Here is a 6,926-nt window from a genome sequence, read left to right on the forward strand (position 1 = left end):
GTTATTTTATTTTTACAATGTGCTGATGGTCAATACAAAATTAGCCCCTGGCTTTGGACACCTGAAAAAGGCAGACAATTACACTTTCCCCATTTCAAATAAATGTTGAAAAGGGGGACCATTGCGCAAAAAAAATAAAAAATCAGTCTTGCTTCTACAGCACATTACCAGTCCTGGAGTTGAGGGAGACATCCCACACCCTCATGGGGAGTCTGGAAAATGGCATAAAATTACACTTTTTTTCAAAGCAATGATTTTGGATTAAATGTTGTAACAGGGGACCCTTACGCCAAAAAAAGTGTCTTGCTTCCACGGCACGTTACTGGTCTTGGAATTTAGGGAACTGTCCCGAACCCTCATCGAGAGTCCCGACAAGACCCGAAAATGGCAGAAAAGTATACACTCACCCCGCCCCGCCCCTTTTTTCAATTTTTATTAAATGTTGTAAGGGCTTGTGCAAAAAAAAAATGTCTTGCTTCTATGGCACGTTACTTGTCCTGGAGTTTAGGGAGACCTCCCATAGCCTCATCGGCGGTCCTGAAAAATAGCAAAAAATTACCCTAAATGTAAAGGGGAATGTGCAGAACTTTTTTTTGTCTTTCTTTGTTCCACTGCTTTCCAGTATCCAGGGAGATTTTGTTGCTGGTCCCTACTTAATTTATCTACAGTGACTCATGTGAACTATATTAAAATTATATACTTACGCGATTTTCTTATCTGTTTCAGTGCTTACCACTTTTTCTCCCCCAGTCCTTTTGTAAATTTGAATTTAATTTGGAAAAAAAGACTCACAGGTGTCTTGTTCTGTATTGTGGAAATAAGTTGAGCCAACACACAAAGTGCTGCTAACTGTACTTTAGTTCACGACTCTTGGGAATAACACATCACATTTTGTGTAACGATAAAACAGAATGTGCCTCGTCCCTTGGGCCAATCATATTTGTGCATACTTCAGGGACCGCTCGGAGATCGTATTACCTAAGAATATTACATCCCCCTTCTTTTAGAAAAATATGAAACACAACATTCAAGAAAACACTCTCTGTGCAATAACCCTTACTGAAACGTATTGAAATTAAAGTAGCACATGTACGACTGCCATAAAGTAAGGATTCAACAAACAGATTTCAATTATCACTTAACTTGCTTGAATGTCATACTGGATTACATATTGTAAATAGAAACACAATCACAATGTCATTGACTTGTATGTATCTGAACACCATTGAGCATATTTCTATAAGTCCAGAACAACTCTGGGCTTAACCTCACGTCCAGACCTTGTCTGATACCGCACAGCCTGTGGGGCTGTTTCTCCTGTTATCTTTGAGGTGTGTTGTGTGTCAGTGTGCAGTGCATGTTGTGTGTCATGTTTTGTGTTTTCTTCAGTCTGAGTGGTCAGTGTCTCTGTTGTGTCCAGGAGATGTCGTCTGTTTCGCCTGTATTCTTGTCCTCCTGATGCGCGTATGTGGTATGATCTTTGAGTATCAGCTGAACGAATGACAACTGCTGGTTTCCGGTAGCCTTTCTCCTGAAAACGGATGTATTGTCCTTCATGCAGAGGTGACATTTGTTTAGCTGATCTGTCATAGTATTTCTTCTGCTGGTGTTGTTTGTTGGTTCTCATGATGTGACCATCCTTGTGGCTGATGGTTTTGGGTTGCAGCTGCTGATGGGTGTTAGGCAGGATTGAGCGTGTGCGACGACTCATGAGCAGCTGAACTGGTGATATGAGGTTGTCTACTGGGGTATTGCGATATTCAAGCAGATTCAGATAAGGGTCTTTCTGATCAGCTTTGGCCTTTTCCATAAGGGACTTTGCAATGTGAACAGATTTCTTGGCTAAGCCATTACTTTGAGGATAGCGTGGGCTGGAGGTAATGTGTGTGAACCCCCATGTGTTGGCAAAAACATACAACTCTCTACAAATGTATTGTGGACCATTGTCTGATATAACAGTCTCTGGTATCCCGTGTCTTGCAAAAATATTTTAGTGTATGTATAACAGCAGCAGCTGTGGTGCTGTGTAATCTGTTTAGCTCAAAGTATCTGCTGTAATAGTCTACTGTGACTAAATAATCCTCATTGTTCCAAGTGAACAGGTCAGTAGCCACTGTTTGCCATGGCCTGTCTGGGATCTTGTGACTTATCATTGGCTCTTTAGTGTTTGACGGTTTATGTTCATTGCAAATGTGGCATTTCCCAACTAACTCCTCAATCTGTTTGTTCATCCCAGGCCAGAAGATGATGTCACGGGCTTTTTGTTTGCACTTTTCCATACCCATGTGACCTGCATGGATACGGGATAACATCTCTGTGCGCAGTGAGTTGGATATGATGATTTTTTCCCCCCTTGAACAGGATGTTATTCATCTGCGAGAGCTCGTCCCGGTAGTTCCAATATTCCGCTATGTTCTGAGGTCATCGTTTCCTCTCCTCGGGCCATCCTGACTTAATTGTCCTTTTCAGCAAGATGAGTTGAGCATCCTTTCCAGTCTCTACCTTGATGTCTTCAAGTCTGGTGTCGCTGACAGGTAGATTGCTATAAACAGTGTGCACCTGCAAGTCCATACCTTTACTGAGGCTGGTGTCATGGTCAGGCAGTGACTTTCTGGAGAGAGTGTCTGCGACAGGAATGTCTTTGCATGGGTCTGTGAGTGATGGTGAAGTTTTATACCTCTGTAGCTGAAGCATCATTCTTTGTAACCTTGGAGGCGCTGCTGCAAGTGGTTTTCGCAAAATTGATTCAAGTGGCTTATGGTCACTTTCCACGGTGATCTGGCGACCATATATGTACTGGTGGAAACGCTTGCATCCCAACAGAATAGCAAATAACTCCTCAATTTGTGCATAATTTACTTCACAATCAGTTAGTGACTTAGATGCATAGCCTATGGACTTTCCTTCTTGTAATAGTACTGCCCCTAATCCATATTTTGATGCATCAACTTGGAGTCTGAGTTCCTTGCTTGGGTCAAAATATTTTAACACTGGACCTGGTTCCTGAGTGAGGAGCTCTTTAATTTTTCCGAATGCTTCCTCCTGCTGTGCATCCCATCTGAATTCATTCAAATCATTTAACGGGTGACGCATGGGTGCATTGACATCAGACAGTCCAGGGGCAAATTTGGACAAATAGTTAATCATGCCAAGGATTGTTTCCAGCTCACCTTTGTCTCTTGGTGGCTCCATGTCCCTCACAGCTGCAATCTTGGCTGGATCAGGCTTGATTCCATCCTTGGTGATTCGGTGCCCAATGTAGCTGGCACAGATTGTACTCTTATCTGGGTTGAGCTTAACTCCTTGCTCCCTGGTGCACTGTAACATTGCACGGAGGTTGGTATCATGTTCCTCGTTAGTCTTGCCATAGATGAGGATATCATCGACTATTGCTGTGACACCCTGCAAACCCTCATAAGTCTCGTTGACTTTATGCTGAAACTCATCTTGAGCCGAAATCAGTCCAAAAGGTAAGCAGAGGAATCTGTATCGTCCAAAAACAGTCTTGAAGGTTGTCAGCTTTGAGGACTCATCTGAGAGCTTGATGGCCCAGTAGCCTGACTTTGCATCCATTACACTGAAGAAACAGGCTCCTGCCAATTTGGATGTGGTGTCCTCAAGGGTAGGTAAGGGGTAGTGGGGGTAGTGTAGGCGTTTGATGACTTTATTTAGGTCCCTTGGATCCAGACATACTCTTAGTTTTCCTGTGCGTGTTTTTTCTGCTGCTACCATTGAATTAACCCATTTAAAGGCCTACTGAAATGATTTTTTTTTTATTTAAACGGGAATAGCATTCTATGTGTCATACTTGATCATTTCGCGATATTGCCATATTTTTGCTGAAAGGATTTAGTAGAGAAAATCGACGATAAAGTTCGCAACTTTTGCTCGCTGATAAAAAAAAAGCCTTGCCTGTACCGGAAGTAGCGTGACGTCACAGGAGCTAGTATTCCTCACAATTCCCCATTGTTTACAATGGAGCGAGAGAGATTCGGACCGAGAAAGTGATGATTACCCCATTAATTTGAGCGAGGATGAAAGATTCGTAGATGAGGAACGTTACAGTGAAGGACTTGAGAGACAGTGATGGACGTATCTTTTTTCGCTCTGACCGTAACTTAGGTACAAGCTGGCTCATTGGATTCCACACTCTCCTTTTTCTATTGTAGATCACAGATTTGTATTTTAAACCACCTCGGATACTATATCCTCTTGAAAATGAGAGTCGAGAACGCGAAATGGACATTCAGTGCCTTTTATCTCCACGACAATACATCGGCGAAATGCTTTAGCTACGAGCTAACGTGATAGCATCGTGCTTTAACTGCATATAGAAACAAAAAAATAAACCCCTGACTGGAAGTATAGATAGAAAATCAACAATACTATTAAACTGTGGACATGTAAATACACGGTTAATGCTTTCCAGGCTGGCGAAGGTTAACAATGCTGTGCTAACGACGCCATTGAGGCTAACTTAGCAACTTAGCAACGGGACCTCACAGAGCTATGCTAAAAACATTAGCTCTCCACCTACGCCAGCCAGCCCTCATCTACTCATCAACACCCGTGCTCACCTGCGTTCCAGCGATCGGCAGAAGGACGAAGGACTTCACCCGATGCGTTTGGCGGCCCGGAGACGTAGGAAGTCAAGGTGAGGTCGGCGGCTAGCGCGGCTAGCGCTCCAACAAAGTCCTCCTGGTTGTGTTGCTGTAGTCCGCTGCTAATACACCGATCCCACCTACAACTGTCTTCTTTGCAGCCTTCATTGTTCATTAAACAAATTGCAAAAGATGTCCAGAATACTGTGGAATTATGAAATAAAAACAGAGCTTTTTGTATAGGATTCTACGGGTACCATAACTTCCATTACTCTGACTTCGTCACGCGCATACGTCATCATACCGCGACGTTTCAGCCGGATATTTCCCGGGAAGTTTTAAATGTCACTTTATAAATTAACCTGGCCGTATTGGCATGTGTTGCAATGTTAAGATTTCATCATTGATATATAAACTATCAGACTGCGTGGTCGGTAGTAGTGGGTTTCAGTAGGCCTTTAAGGATCATACTTGATCATTTCGCGATATTGCCATATTTTTGCTGAAAGGATTTAGTATAGAACAACGACGATAAAGTTCGCAACTTTTGGTCGCTGATAAAAAAAAACCTTGCCTATACCGGAAGTAGCGTGACGTCACAGGAGGTAGGATTCCTCACAATTCCCCGTTGTTTACAATGGAGCGAGAGAGATTCGGACCGAGAAAGCGACGATTACCCCATTAATTTGAGCGAGGATGAAAGATTCGTGGATGAGGAACGTTAAGAGTGAAGGACTAGAGGCAGTGCAGGGTGTATCTTTTTTCGCTCTGACCGTAACTTAGGTACAAGGTCTCATTGGATTCCACACACTCTCCTTTTTCTATTGTGGATCACGGATTTGTATTTTAAACCACTTCGGATACTATATCCTCTTGAAAATGAGAGTCGAGAATGCGAAATGGACATTCACAGTGGCTTTTATCTCCACGACAATACATCGTTGACGCACTTTAGCTACGGAGCTAACGTGATAGCATCGGTCTCAAATGCAGATAGAAACAACATTTTAAAAAACCCTGACTGGAAGGATAGACAGAAGATCAACAATACTATTAAACCATGAACATGTAAATACACAGTTAATAATTTCCAGCTTGGCGAAGCTTAACAATTGAAGCTAACTAACTTAGCTACGTAGCTAACGTGATAGCATCAGTCTCAAATGCAGATAGAAACACAATTTTAAAAAACCCTGACTGGAAGGATAGACAGAAGATCAACAATACTATTAAACCATGAACATGTAAATACACGGTTAATAATTTCCAGCTTGGCGAAGCTTAACAATTGAAGCTAACTACGGAGCGGCGGCGGCGGCGGGCGTTGTAGCTTTCGACGACACCCCGGCCGCCATCAGAGTCGGCAAGAAACATATATTTCCCCAAAGTTACGTACGTGACATGCACATAGCGACACGCACGTACGGGCAAGCGATCAAATGTTTGGAAGCCAATGCTGTACTCACAGTAGTGCGTCTTGTATCCAGCTCAAACACAACACAACCTCCTGATTGTGTTGCTGTAGTCCGCTGCTAATACACCGATCGCACCTACAACTTTCTTTTTTGCAGTTACCATTGTCCACTAAACAAATTGCAAAAGATTCACCAACACAGATGTCCAGAATACTGTGGAATTGTTCGATGAAAACAGAGCAGTTTGTATGGTGACACATTGGGTACGAATACTTCCGTTGCCATCGTGACGTCACGCGCAAACGTCATCATATCGAAACGTTTTCAGCCGGAAGTTTGCCGGGAAATTTAAAATTGCACTTTATAAGTTAACCCGGCCGTATTGGCATGTGTTGCAATGTTAAGATTTCATCATTGATATATAAACTATCAGACTGCGTGGTCAGTAGTAGTGGGTTTCAGTAGGCCTTTCAGTTGGTTCAGTGACTTTTACAATAATGTCTTGTTTTTCCATGTTTTGTAATTCCTCTTTGAGGCGGTCATGAAGGGCCAGAGGGACTCGCCTAGGTGGGTGAACTACAGGTACTGCTTCGGGTTTAATGTGAATTGTGCACTCTCCAGGAAACAGTCCTATTCCTGTGAACACATCAGCAAACTCATCCATAACCGATGTCTCAGGTGTGCTGTGCACGGACAGTATAAGTTTAATTACCGTATATTACCAAATAAACGCCCTTGGGCAAATAACCGCCCATGACCTAATAGCCGCTCGGGGTCTGACCCCATTTTGTGAATTAACCGCCTCTTCCTAATAACCGCCTATGTCCAAATAGCCGCCCATGGGCTGTTATTTGCATAATTTAGATTAAAATGCTACTGGGGTTGCGTTTGCTGCAGTATTATTGTTTTG

Source organism: Entelurus aequoreus, linkage group LG18, assembly GCF_033978785.1.
Source record: "Entelurus aequoreus isolate RoL-2023_Sb linkage group LG18, RoL_Eaeq_v1.1, whole genome shotgun sequence".
Lineage (NCBI taxonomy): Eukaryota > Metazoa > Chordata > Actinopteri > Syngnathiformes > Syngnathidae > Entelurus > Entelurus aequoreus.